The sequence below is a fragment of the Petromyzon marinus genome, chromosome 26 (assembly GCF_048934315.1).
Source record: "Petromyzon marinus isolate PM22_M1 ecotype Great Lakes invasive population chromosome 26, UKy_Petmar_22M1.pri1.0, whole genome shotgun sequence".
Classification (NCBI taxonomy): Eukaryota; Metazoa; Chordata; class Hyperoartia; order Petromyzontiformes; family Petromyzontidae; genus Petromyzon; species Petromyzon marinus.
This window is the reverse complement of record NC_133692.1, coordinates 9,174,432-9,189,376: the sequence shown is the minus strand read 5'-3', so window position 1 is coordinate 9,189,376 and position 14,945 is coordinate 9,174,432. Positions and strand designations below refer to the sequence as shown.

Sequence of the window (14,945 nt, the reverse complement as noted above, 5' to 3'; positions counted from 1 at the left end):
ACAGTACTCTGTAAGATATTGTTGAGTAGCCGAGAGGGCTCATAATAGCATGGCTTTGCCAAATTACAAAGCCAGCAGCATTGACATCCATCGTATGAATCCAGACAGATACCCGTGATTACATTTGCAAATAAATAACTAGAAAGTGCTTTTAAAGTCAAAGGTAAAATTTCTCCATGCTCCTAATGTGCATTTGGACGGCACTCATCTTCATTGGCGGGCCTGAGCTAGCAGTGGAAATTCGACATTCCCACGGTGGGGCCATTTTCTCAATAAGACCATGCACTATTACATGGTCTCCTTATTGAGGAGACCAAATTGACTATACTCTTTGGTTCTATTCGGTAATGTCACGTAGGTAGAAAATAAACAAAAATCATGACGTTTCGGCCACAACACAAGTGGCCTTCATCAGGTGAAGGGACCAACCTGTCCAGAGGACAGCGTTGGAGTGAAAAAAGTCAAGCGCAGGTCGCCTCCTTTAAGCTGTGAGTGGGTAAACAGAAAAAAACGCCTTGACAAAGGAATTAGCATAAAATGTAAAGCTGTGCAAGCTCGCAAATAGCATATAAAATACATTAGCACCACCGTGAGAGTTTGGGATGCCACTAATTGAATGAACATTCTTGGATGTTCTGTTTGAGAGGAGACCTGATGGCTCATTGGGACATTCTGTCTATAGGAAACCCACCCACACAGATTCCTACTTGAAACCTGATTCCCACCACCACCCGATGCAAAAGAATTATCTCATCAAAACGTTATACCACAGGGCTCATTGCATTTCGGACCAACACCATTTGACCAGTGAATTAAAACATGTACATCTGACCCTCAAAAGGAATGGATACTCTGACCGTACCATCCGCCAAGCTGTTTCTCCCTCCATACAGAAACAACCACTTGATACTCCGATCAAAACCATCACGCTACCATATATAGCAGGCATTACTAAAAAGATCTCCAAAATTCTAAACAAACACAAGATCCTGGTCTGGTTCAATACAGTACACAAAATCCGTGACCTGATCCCTTCCGTGAAGGATGTCATTCCTGACTTACAGTACCCCGGAGTTTACAGTATGATCTGCACCTGTGGTGACTGCTATATCGGGGAGACGAAACGACATGTCTCTGACCGAATTTGCGAGCACAAATCAGATTTGAAACACGGCAGAACGAATTCTTCTGCCGTGGCTGATCACTGTTACAACGCTGTGGGTGATCACGATATAGTCTTATCCGATACCAAGGTTCTATGTAAACCCACGGGTTTCTATCAGAGATTTGTTCACGAGGCAATTCAGATTTACAAACACAGACACAATTTCAACCGAGAAGATGGCTTCAAATTAAACAACCATTGGAAAGATGTTCTAAATCGAACCAAACGTTAAAGGAATTTTCAATGGTACAGTATGTTCATTCAATTAGTGGCATCCCAAACTCTCACGGTGGTGCTAATGTATTTTTGATGCTATTTGCGAGCTTGCACAGCTTTACATTTTATGCTAATTCCTTTGTCAAGGCGTTTTTTCTGTTTACCCACTCACAGCTTAAAGGAGGCGACCTGCGCTTTACTTTTTCACTCCAACGCTGTCCTCTGGACAGGTTGGTCCCTTCACCTGATGAAGGCCACTTGTGTTGTGGCCGAAACGTCATGATTTTTGTTTATTTTTTACCTACGTGACTTTACCGAATAGAACCAAAGAGTATGGATCCTTGCAGTCACGAAAGCTTCAAATCTAGAAATAAATTGACTATGTAAGGCTGATGGGCTGAGTCAGAATGTCATTTTGTTCAAAAGATTAGCTTACTCTATTCGGTGTGCACTTCCAACTCTACTTCCAACAGATTGGATGAATATTTGTTTTTATGCTTGAGAATTAACATGACCGTGTCATAACCCCACACCCACATTGCATTTGGGTGTGACTAGCCTGACACTGCTGGCTCAATGGATAGAGAAAAGGGCATCGGAGTCAACGAACCTTGATGAGAGTTACGTGACTTTATCTCAAGTGATCACAGTGCATTGGGACAGTGCTCATCTCTGTGGGTAGCCCTGAGCCAGTGGTGAATATTCCACATTCCAATTGTAGGAGGTTGGCTCTCTACTGTTAACCACTGTTAACTTCACACAGTTTTACTCGTTTTATCCACCTCAGAAAGGATAAATTATAAATATGATGCAATATGCTGATTGTCATTTATTTTAATCAAAGGAACAACTATTAGAATATTACTATATTTAATTGCAAACACGCTTTTTTTTCCTTCTGAACGTGATCATGTAATATTTTTTTCTCCCCAGTGCTTATACACACCAGGTACCAATTTAAGGCTGAGTCAACCTAGGGGAGGCCCAACACTGGTTATAGTAGTCATGCTGGTAATGAAACTAGTTTCCATGTACAGGGTGCTAACCACCATGCCACCACTAACCAAGACAGATATATATAACACAAACAAGATACAAGACCTTTATTTGCATCTAAATCTTGCTATCTGTGTTACAGTCACGCAGAACATGTTTACCAATCATCAGGCACATGCAGTGTGTAATGTATTTGTGGACAAGAATGGTAAACCTGGACAGCTGACAACTGGAGTTTGAGAAACCATGCCATAGTCGGATTAGAGCATGGAACATAAACTGATCAGGGGTCGTAGAAATTTACGTTAGAGGGACTGTGAGGCAGGATTAGAGGTTCACAAGCAAAATTAAACCATCACGTGTGAGAAAACCCCCTAATTTATTGCAGAAGATATATTAGAATAAGGGATTAAGTTACAGAGCATTTGACTCAAAATCAGAATGTAAAATATTTAAATTCTGGCTGAGAGTCGACTCAGTCTATTGGGCAATAAAATGGATAAAGACTTTGTGAGCAGTCAACAATTGTCGGCTTCGAGACGGGCCCCCACATCGAAATGTGGAATGTTCACCTCTGGCTAAGGAAAACCAATGAAAATAAGCACCCCCAAAAATGTCTATCCTCGGGGCACTTTTACTTTTAAGTTATTATATTGATTATATAGCGTCTTGTTACACTGCAGATTTCTTGCCCAGTTCAGCAGTTGCTTCGAACTGTTGTGTCCCACCTGATGACGGGCGCTTGTGTTGCGCCCGAAACGTCGTGATTTAATTTAGTTGATTTCATTTTTTTTTACCTACGTGACTTTATCGAAAGAACCAAATAATATTATTATAATGAGTCAGATGAAATTCAACCGTAATTTCTGCAGCAAAACTAAATACTGTCCTAATAAGTACCCCCGATCTTACATTAGCAACTGATATGTGGGTGTAATAACTGTCAGGGCAGCCTATCATTACTTACAATCATTGAAATACTCGTCTGTGCAACACTCGTCAGTCAAACGGAATACTTAGATTCCGCAGATTTCTTTTTGTCCAGCGTAAAGGCAATGCATTAAATATCTCAGGTTCCATCTGTAACTGTCATTAAGTGAAACCAGTTTGGTGGGGTCATACCTGAACACAAGACACGAGCATGCTTTGGGAGGTGGAGGCAGGGGTGAATGATTAAGATTAAAAGGAGATGAGCTCTTTCAACAAGGCTGTTCACAGGACCATTAGACGATCATTTATAAAGAGTTTCGTATATATATAACATATTTTGGGCAACTGCAAAGTATCTTGCTTTTTAATATACAGTACTGTAACTTAAACATTTCAAAACATCTGATTTTTATGCAATAACAATAACAATGACCCAGTGGAATATTTTGTATTTACAACCAAGTGATAACTTGTATCACTGATTTACTTTATAGCAGCCAAGAATGGTCAAGCTGTGAAAACCAAAACTGAAAGTTATACACAAAGTTAAAAGGGATCTCCTTGATGCATCAGAGAAGGTTGATGATAGGGGTATTGTAGGCTTAAGATCAGAGGGAGAGCGATTGCTAGTCGTTAGTTGGCTACTTCGTTATGATTAGAGCCAGTGGCGGGTCGTGACATGTTGTGAGTGGCCTCAGATAATATGGTGAAAGTGAAATGTCTTATCTACCAACGGTAGACATTTATAAACAATACGAAACTAAACAACAAAGCACTCAAATGCTGTCCCCATGCCCGTCAAGTTCCACACTCCACAACCCCTTTGGCACTGCCTCTCCTAGAGCTCGTAGTCCGTGAGCTGCTCTGTTTGCACAATGCAACCTCCTCGCGTTGTGGCATCGTCTCTCATCACAGCCACGGGCGCCTGTTTCCACGGCCCTGAATGGGTCTCAAGCGGCGTGGCTACAATGCGATAAGCCGATCGCAATGAACGAAGGGAAATCTCTCACTCGGAACGCCTTCACAGCTGCCCCGAGACCTCCCCGAGGCACAAATCGGACCATGGTGTGTTGCAGCGGTTGCTAATATGAACAACTTAAAACGTTATCTTCATTAGGTAATTCACGTTGAAATAATAATTCCACGTTTTAAACACAACAAAACGATTTATACAAAAATAATTTCTCATCTGCAGCTGATTGGTGGGGCGGCGCCCCAACGCCCCGAGTGGACGAACCCGGGCCTGATTAGAGCTGATACTAATACTAATATTAGCAGGACAAATGGCAACCCGAGGATAAACAAAGGCTAGAGTTATATTCTTTCGAAACTTACTTTCATGCTGTAAGTCTGAGTTTTTTTTGCTCCTGTTAACTAAGGTTACTTTTCTAGGCTCGAAACGCTATTCCTGGAGACGACGTTTAAAGCCACTGTTGTGGACAAAAGACCGGTTTTACGTATAGTGATGGCACTGATAGTACTTGTGTATGGTTCTGATGCACAGTATTGAAATTCTAGATTTCAATCTCAAGTAGTTTTTGTCATGAGGCTTGCCACTTAAAAATGTTCCACAAACGATATTTATCCACCACTGCAAGTGTATTAGCTGCACTAATCGGGTACTAAAGGAGAAATATGTTCAACCTGGGAACACTGTTTCTAATTTTATCGTGTTCAGTCGTTCCAAGGTCATCTTACCATGACAGAAGTGTCTGAGGTGTGTGCTAATGTGTGGCTCGCCAAAGGTATTTGAAAGTTCGAAAACTAAACAATTTTTTATTTTACCAGTTAAGCCCCACTGAGGTACATTAGCTCTTTTTCAGAAGCGACCTGGCCACAAATGATAGCTCAATGAAGTGGCTTATCACGTGGCAGTGCACAGCAGTCAAGTACTCTAAACGCGTTTTTAAAAATCCACACGACCACAGGGAGAACATAAAAACTCCAAATACACAGATATTAGGGTTAGGATAGAACCCACGACCTCCAGCATACCCGGCGAGAGGGTTGACATCTCACCAACACGGCACCCTATTCGGTCTTCAGGAAAAAAGTTTACCACTCCTACTCTAAAATCCGATCTTCTTGGAATTTTAATTTTATTCACAAATAATATCAGTGTTTTCTACTTGTTATGAGGCGTAGTTAAGGGCAGAGGTAAATATATAGCCAATACAGTTAAACTTCTCTCCTACTATATACAATATATATTTTAGTGGCCTCTAATTGATCCAAGAAAAGCCCTGTTCACATTGTGTCAGAAAAATAAGTTGTACAAAATATGAATCCTATTCTTTTATTATAAAGTATGCATATGAATGTCATAGAAATGAAGATTGTATTCTATCCATATTTATCTGTGGGTAAGCACACATGGAAGTGATCAAAGAGGATGTTAAAGTTATACTAGATAAGATAAGTCACGTGGCAAATCTATTCTATGATGTTTGTCGAAGACTGAAAGTGGGCGCCAAACTTATCTTAGTATCTACACATTAAAAACATGAATATCTACACATTTTTTTTTTAAAAGGAATTTCCCAAATGTTTCGGAAAGATTACCCGATTATCCACTTCACCAATGGAGTTATTCTATTTGAGATATGCAATCAATAAGATCAGTCAATAAGATAAAATGGTCTCCCCCACATCAGAGCGGATGAGATAAGTTTCATGATGACCTCTTTATTTAAATAATGAACGAATGTTTCTGAGCTGTTCGCACAAGCATTGAAAGCAAGTCTCTCTGTGCAAGCAGAGAGCAGTACTCATCTCAGTTGGTGGTCTTAAGTACAGCAGTAGAAATTCCATATTCCTCATTCTGGTTCTGCTTTCTCCATTGAACAATTGCGGTCGACTAACTAATAAGTGACACTTATTTTAATGATCCTACAATTATTTTGGGAGGAAGTCGACCTACATCTTTAATTTTAAATCAAGACCTTGTGAGTTTGAGTCAAAACCCACATAGTATTGCATTTTCTGACTTTCTGCATTGCGCTGCATGTTCTGCCCTTACATCAATTAATTTGCTGCAAATATGTTCCCATTATGCAAATCGTACGCATATTTTAGATTTATGGATGCCTAAAAAACAGTAGATAATGATAAAGGTTCTGCCCTGTAATTACTTGCTCACGCCACTACTGGTAGCCGAGACTCCATATTGACAGAGTTCTTTGGACCCCTCTAGAGAGTATTTTGGTCTACTTTTTTACTTTTCCTTGCTGACCTACCGAGTGATTGTGGTAAACCCGTTTAGAATACAGATGGGACAGTGGTGAGGGCAATTTAAGAAACTTGCACCATTGTTTAACCTCCCACGCCAGGAAATGTAATTGAACCTGCCACCGATGGATTGAAATCCAGTGTATCAACTATTACACCATGGCAGAATCCAAATAATATAACCCACCAAACAGCTGGCGAGCACACCCTGTTATGGTGACAGAAGGACAAATATTGATAAAGTGCTCTGGCATCAAAGTAGGGGCATTAAATTATCTTAATGTTTTAATTATGTGACCTAGATCTACGAGAGGATTTAAGAGGTGATTAACCCAAACATCGCGTTTTGAAAGCTATATCTTTTGATACTTTATTGAAGAGAGTGAAGCTGAAGGTACGGGAAGTTGGCGCTGCGTTAATCATCCCTGAATAACCTCATACCCTAACATATCATGAACAGGAAACCATATGTCTAGAAACTGTTTGGGGTTTTGGTGAATGCCTATGCACAATCTATGCAGTAAAATATCTCCCCACTACAGTCAAAGTAACACACTCATGCATGCTTTTGTAACATCTGAGCCAAGCAGCAAACTTTCAACATTTCCTGAATGCGTCAGAGGACCTGGCTTTTGTTACACGCAGTGCTGCTTATCGGGTGAATATTGTTTTTTTTTGTCATTTGATCCCCTGTGTTTTAAAGGAGTGGCCAAATATGAGGCTGATGCCTCGTTCAGCACTTCAGTGAGTCAGAGTTACATTCCTGGATCCTCGCTTGAAGTAACATTCGCATGTTTTCTCACGTTACTATTTCAGTCAAGTCGACGTGTCTCCCTGCTCAAACACGCAATGTGGTGTGTGGTGGAGCTCATCTCCACTGATAGCCCTGAGCTGCTTGTTGTCACGTAAACAGAAGATGCCAATTCGTCACTAGTACAGCACACCGGTGTTTTGGAGAGCCAAGCCACAACATTTACGATCCGAGTAGTTAGTTGTAATTACTGTCGTGACGTCGTACTCAAATTGTAAATGTTTTTGGCTTGGCTCTCCAACACACCGGTGTGCTGTACTAGTCACGAATTGGCATGTTCTGTTTCGCGACAACCTTTACTGAGTCGGGTGGTGGCGGATTTAACGACACATTGATATATTTACGCGATCTATGATGTTAAATAGATAAGAGGTGGGGCGGGGGGTGTAGAACCATGGGCACAGTGGTGAGTGCACTCGTTGTTAGCCTTGCAACCTGAGCTAGACTCCTGGCCACAACTATATATCAGTGGAAAAGTGATATCTGAACTGGTGTTGGGTCCACCATTACCAACCTACACTGACCAGCATAGTGAAGTATGGTCAAGCACTCCCATAACTGTGACAATGTCATCCAGTAGTCAATTAACAATGGGCTGAATATGATCATTATTATTTAGACAGTAATTCACCATTCATATACACAGCGGTCAAAATGCATGTTTTTAAGTCTCAATATGAAACCTATTTATTAATCTTGGAGCCCATGTTAATTATTATTTTCCCCTCTGTGAAAAATTGTGGTACAGTATAATAGGAACAGAAAAGTGTCGGTATTGCGTATTGTCGTATACCAGTCCATTTTCACTACTGCATATACATGGTAAGGAGTGTTATCTTGTCACTGTGATGAGAAAAGTTAAATCAAGAGCAAGCAGTGGGTCTACAAGTGTATTTTCCAGTGTTGTCACCTAATTACATACAATCTGTAGTAGTAGTAGAGTTATGGTATATTTATTCAACCAGGAGATGAAATACCAACCCGTTAAAATGCATTATACATCAGAAGGAGTCATCATTGTAATGGAACGTTACCTCTAATGTACACCGTGGCTTTACACAAACGCTGCACTTTAAGAACTCAAGCACAGATGTAATATATGGTACAGCAGTAATTAAGCTATCTTTAAGATATTTTAAAATAATACACAGATAACAGATATTATAAGAGCCAGCAGTACACTGTGCACAATAACCTCTATCGTGCCCTAAATACAAATCATTTCCTGAGCATCAGTAAACGGCCTAGCATTGTCTTGTGGTGGACTGGTCAAGTCTTAAAGTATAATTCGAGTGCTACTCAACCCTCGTAGTATTTGGATCTAAGAATATTCCTATTACCAACAAGCGCATTATTTATAATAAATGTGGAGCAATTCGTAAGTGGCATCATATTAATCATATTATCCGCGGATTCGATCGTGCTTGAATTCACCCAGAAAATGTTTCCAGATACATGTCCTTTATCCTATTATGCACATTTAAAGAGGATTAACCCAAAGGTATGGCAAATTAATCCTATATGCATTTTTGCAGCAAATTCGTCCTTTATTAATGACTAGCTTTACTACCCGGCTTCGCCCGGGACTTGGAATCACCACGCCTGTCTCTCCCCAGTGGCGATGTTCACACACCACAACAGTTGCTCGTTTAAGGCTGAGTCGACCTAGGGGAGGCCCAGGACCGGTTCAAATAATCGTCACCGGTGGTGGCCGTGAGCGGGAATCGAACTCGGGTCGCCGGGTTCGTAGCGCGGCGCGCTAACCACGACACTACAATGCGTTACGCTGCCACATGCGCGGGTCACGTGACAGATTTGACGTCACAGCTCACTTGCCGTGCAAAAAATAAATGCATTATTGAGCCCCCCCCCCAAAAAAAAGTTTATTTTTTATTATTTTAGCATGGTGTACAGTCTGGAAATTACTCACATGGCAAATGTGCAGTTTGTTGCATGTCGGGAAGTACACTAAACATTTTGAACACACACATATTCACAACTTTACCTTTTATATATATGGAGATTATCTAAAGATTTGACCAAACTGAATTGACACAGAAGGATTTGTTTGGAATATGCGTGAACAAACAGAGATAATAGAATGTACTCATAGTGCGCCCCGTATTAGTGCAGATGAGAGCCATTTCACTGTGATATTTTAGACAATGGGATTAGCCCTGCAGTGTAATTCCAGCCTGTTCCCTGCCAGGATCACTGTATACCAGGATGTCATGTCAGGATGCTGTCAGTAGGGGTTCCTAAAAATGTATCAACTGACACCAGTGGCACAATGAGGTTGAGTCGTGAAAAGAGGCCAAATGTAAATATTTTCAAATTGCAAAAATAACCCCGACATTTTGTTGGAACAATGGAATCGATGGGAGGGCCTGGTTTGGTTCAAACACAGGCACTGCAATTATTAATAGCAACTTTAATGAAGATAAGATGTTTATAGCCTGCTTAAAACAGTTTGGGGTCCTGTTAGTGAACACCTATGCAGGTCAGTGTGACGCAGGCGTTATTCTTATTTTAAAAAGTCCTGTAATTGTCCCCTAATAACTTAAAATGTGCAATTGCCTGTCAGCTAAGGTGAGTGCTGGTTAGTGCTCAATATCAATGATGGTCCGAAGTCAACGGTGAATGTTCACATTAATACGGCAGTGGGCCAGACACTCAGCGATGTACAAGCGCTATTCACTTTCCAAAGTGATACAGTATGCATTATTATACCGGCAATAATAAAAATATATATATATAAAGGCCCATTATCCTGAATTGACAACAACAATGATGCACACACTCAAGTCAAAGTAAAACTATCTGGCTGCTCAAACAAACATTAGGATGCACTCACCTCTCTGCTCTGAAGAAGAGCATATACACGAATGAAACGTCAGAATACGTTATGCAAGCCACCCACTTGTATTCAGCACATGAAATTTCATAAATTCTGGGGTAAACATTTTTATTTTCGACTTTTGTGTGAAAAGTGTGTGCATTAAAAAACGTGTTTTTTACCTATTTTTCCTTATTGTAAGGCAGTATTCATGCAATGTTTTTTCAGTTGTGCCCGTGATCCACTGCCAACCCAATTCCTGAACTTTTGTGTAATTTTTTTACCCCCATTAGTGGCCATAGACATGAGCCAATGTAAATCCTCGGGAAAAAACACAGCAGAGTACGTGCGAACCTAAGAGAGCTGTTGAAAATCCAGACGGAAATCATGAAAGTTAAACGATGCCAAGAACAGGTTGTTGTGGAATGCTGAACTTGATCATGAATACAGTATTAGCATACCAATTTGCCTGAAGAACGTTATGATATGTGGATGAGAAAGTTGAAGTGCACAACGACGAATGGAGATATGCATGCTTCGAATTTACATTGTAACAGAGTGACACATGGATCAGGATATCTATCCAAGTTAGAGACGTCATATTGACTGTGGGATTGGGCAGGAGCAACATTGCAAGTAGGTATGATGGCCAGTGGTGGAGATAAACGATGGAGTGGCAGCCAAATGAGATGACATGAAAGGGCCCACGTCCGCCGCGGAGATGGAGTAATGAAATCAGCTCGTGTGCAATAACTGTATGGATTGTTGCATCGCGAGAACCGTGAGTCGTGATTTGGGGAGGCCTTAATTCCAGCAGTGATGATGAAAATGTGGATAAAACAATACGTGAATGGGAACTTGCATTAATGGGACTAAGAATAATTAACATAAACTGTGAATGACTGCACAAGCAATACATTAACGCTTAGCACGGTTGGTTACATACGGTGCGAGAGAAGTTTAACATACATACAATAAGAGCGTTTCGGTACATGGGCAATATCAATAACTTGTGCATGACTAAAGGTAAGAAATGCATAAAAAAGTCAATTCAATAATTGGCCAAATTAGTACTTGAGTCAACAGGCTAAATTAATGCTTCCTCGTATTCTGTGGCGTCGTTATATGACGATACTTAAACTCAATTATTGATTTCACCAGATAAGACCCATCGAGCTTTTTGGCTCTAATTCAGACGCGACCTGGCCACAAATGATATCTCAACAAAGTGGCTTATCATCGTGTGCAAGTATATCGTAGCCAAATACTCTGAATGCACATTAATTCTAAATGTGGATGTAAAAAAACCGGAGAACCCTGATAATAAATAAAAAAACCCCACGCGACCACGGGGGAGAGACGCAAACTCCAAATATGCAGACACCAGGGTCGGATTCGAAAGCACGATCTCCTGCATACCAAGTGAGGTAGTAAACATCTCGCCACCGCGGCGCACTTAACCACGATGATCAGTGTAGGCTGGTAAAGACGTGGAGTAACGTGTACATCATAGCACAGCCAATGGATTTTTATTGTAGCGTGGTCTCTGCTGCCCCACAAAGTAACCCTTGCAGAAGCAGCAGCAGCATATTAGTCCAACAACCACACCTGTTTTAATGCGTTGCGCTGGTCACCCATCCCAGCCTTAATAATTAACCACCACCACAGCATTGCGACATCTGACGAGCTCCGTGTGATGCGGTGTATGTAAACAAGTCGATCAATGGACGTGGAAGCTAGCTTACGCGACCGAACGAAAACAATGCACGATCGACTAAATGAATGAATGCATCGTTCTGTAATCTCACCCAAAATTCGGCGCCGCAGTCGGCGCTGCACAGTTGCCCCATCGCGTCCCCTTCGTCGGCGAGCTTCTTGTGTTTGTGCGAGCGAGAGTGGCGATGTGATTTGGTTGCTCTCACGCCGCCTCTAGAAATCCGCGGAAGCAACGACGGCGGGAGTCGCCCACTCGCACCGCTCGGAGTGTTCAGCTTCCCCAATGTGTGGGGTGTGGTGGTGGTGGTGATGGTGGTGGTTGCTGCTGGCGCCACGTGTAACGCGTGGGTGGGGGTGGTGTGAGCGCGTTGCGTTGCGCTGCGAAGGTCGTGCGACTTCCACGAGTTCGATTCCCGTTCACGGCCACCAACACCGGTGACGATTGTCTTGACACCGGTCCTGGGGCCTCCCCCCCCATAGGTCGGGCTCGGCCTCAAATGAGTAGCCCGGTGCGCGGTGCGTGAACGTCGCCACTGGGGGAGACAAAGGCGGTCGGGCGTGGTTGCTGGCACACTCCACCGCCTCCGTCGTGTGCCGTTACCGGTCTTCATAGGTGCTCGCTAACAGCACTTGCCCCAACAGTATGTTAAGGCTAACACGGAGGATCTTTGTCTCTTGCTGCCCTGATTGTATTTTATTCTGGGCGTTGTGTGCGTATGGATGTGGGACTCTTTTTGCCAGTATCATGATGATGAAAAATAAAAAAATATATATTTACCCTTTTTGGCAATAATACAATTGTTAAGATGGTCAAACACCAAATGGACACCTATTGTTAACTTTATAAAGCGGTGAACCATCTTGCCCCAGCCTACATCATTGACATGCTGCACCCATTTGTCCCCCTTAAGGTCCCCTAAGATCTGGAGGTGCAGATCTTCTCTGCATTCCCAGGTCGAGGTTTCGGTCTATGGGTGACAGAGCCACCAGGCTATGAATGGAATGCTCTTTCGCGAGAAATCAGGGATATCAGGGATCTCTGAGTCTGTGGGCATTTTTAACATGCGCCATAAAACCTATTTATACGTTTCCGCTTATTAAACTTTTACTTCATTTAGTAAATGGTTCTTAAAATGTATTTATAATATTATTTTATGCTGATTGTCTGCTTGCTGCTGTGTCCTGTACAGCACTTTGAGATCCTTGATTTTAAAAAATGGCTATATAAATGTAATTATTATTATTAGTATCAAGTCTGCATTAACTACACATTCCTGTGGTAAAGCATGAAAACAAATATGCTTTGATGATATTATGCATTGTCCTTGAAACTGATTGGGCCACACCACCACCCAGGCTGAAATCCAAGAAACCATTCTGGATGCGCGCCTCCGCCCTAGCAAATATTGATGCCAAACAATAACATCGACACTCTCTGGACGGAATCGTGAGCGGCTATGGATGTGGCAAACAAACACCTCATTGAGGACCCGACAGTGGAAGTAACGGAATTCTCTCTTCCACGACAACTTGTGAACCTCGCTAAGAGGTGCTCGAAAGTAACATGGGAGACGCACGTACGTGTACCTTCCACAAATGGAAGAAAAAAAAAGAATCGCTGTACTGCAACTGTGGTGAAATCCGAACCATAAAAAAGCCATCTCCAAAGAACTCGCTATCCATGCAATATACTGGCGGTGCCGCTGAGATCCAAACAGCGTCTACTGCTTCCTTGGTTTGTTTGAAAAAATACCGGGTGCCTCAAAGCAATGTTAACACTTCAGAGAATTTGCAACAATACCACGTGACATGTGCTGCTGCCTCCGGGCTCTGGAGACCACCTGGAGAATATTCCAGGCCACGTGTTGACAATGATGACGAACAAGTGGGAGACTCTTTGACCTTTTGAAGCTATTAACATTACATTTGTTGTCATGTTACAGTGTGTTATCCGTTATTTTTCCATTAAAAACGATAGTCCCATATGAATATTAACATTGTTTTGAAGCACCCTGTATACATAATTCAACTATAAACACGTTTCAGAACTATTGGCTTTGCCACCCTAAAAATGTAAAAATACATAATATGTGCGTATGTCTGAGTAGCGTCATGTTAATGTTTTCATCAATGCCAACATATACACCACAATCACTTTCCCCTGCCAGATTCTACGGCTGTTTTACAGACGCGACACCTGATCTCATAAATCTTGCTCTCGCAATATCCCAACATCTGGGTGACACTCAAATACCTGTCTCAGTAGCCTGCCTTCATGTATCCCGTACACATGCCATACAAATCACAAGCTGCAACCTCCTATTCCTTATTAAACTACTGCTATTTTGCCACATTCTCTTCCAAACCTCCCAAGTTATATACCACAATCCCAAATTAAATGTAGTGTCCTCCACATTTATATGCCCAAAATTAATACGCGTATTCTATCTGCATGTTTAGGATGCATATTTGTTCGGTTGTTTATTGAGCTGTTCAGTTTGCTAAAATCACACGAGGAATTGCAGAAACTTTTAAATGTAATGCAAAAACGCCTATAATAACCTTTCTCAATTCAAAAACTTTGATCATGTTCTTCATTACTGACCAATTGACATGACCTTTGGGCCTGCGCTCAGCAACTGTTTAAAATATAATCCTCATGTCTTTGGAATTACAGAGCAAATCACGACACCGCTGCTCGCCGCAAACACACAAATCAAAAGGTGTGTGAAGTCGAGGGAGTGTACTGAGTCACTGCGTTGGTATCATCTTGCCCCGAGGATGTAAAACAACATATGCTGTGAATCAGAATGCAATAAGTAATATAAAAAATACATTTTTAAAAACACGGTTTAATGAAATGTACCGTACTAGTAATGGAAAAATTCCACGACTCCAGGAAGTGGCCCCGAAGCTTGCCACAACGTAATGGACCGTGGGCAATAACAGCCAATGTGAGTTGAGCGCGGACAATTAGACCCAAACCGAAACATAACATATAAAAAATGTTTACAAATATATATTTTTTATTTTATAGAATATGGTAT

The 14,945-nt window shown here is 41.6% G+C and overlaps 1 protein-coding gene across 1 annotated transcript in view; it reads right to left on the bottom strand.

The window, feature by feature from the left end:
• Positions 1–12,382, bottom strand: part of LOC116946238 (ATP-binding cassette sub-family C member 3) — a 55,465-nt gene extending 43,083 nt beyond the window's left edge. Inside the window, exon 1 of the mRNA XM_032961251.2 lies at positions 11,991–12,382. The gene's annotated coding sequence lies outside the window, so the exon portion shown is untranslated. The remainder of the gene's footprint in view (positions 1–11,990) is intronic.
• Between the last annotated feature and the right edge of the window lie 2,563 nt (positions 12,383–14,945).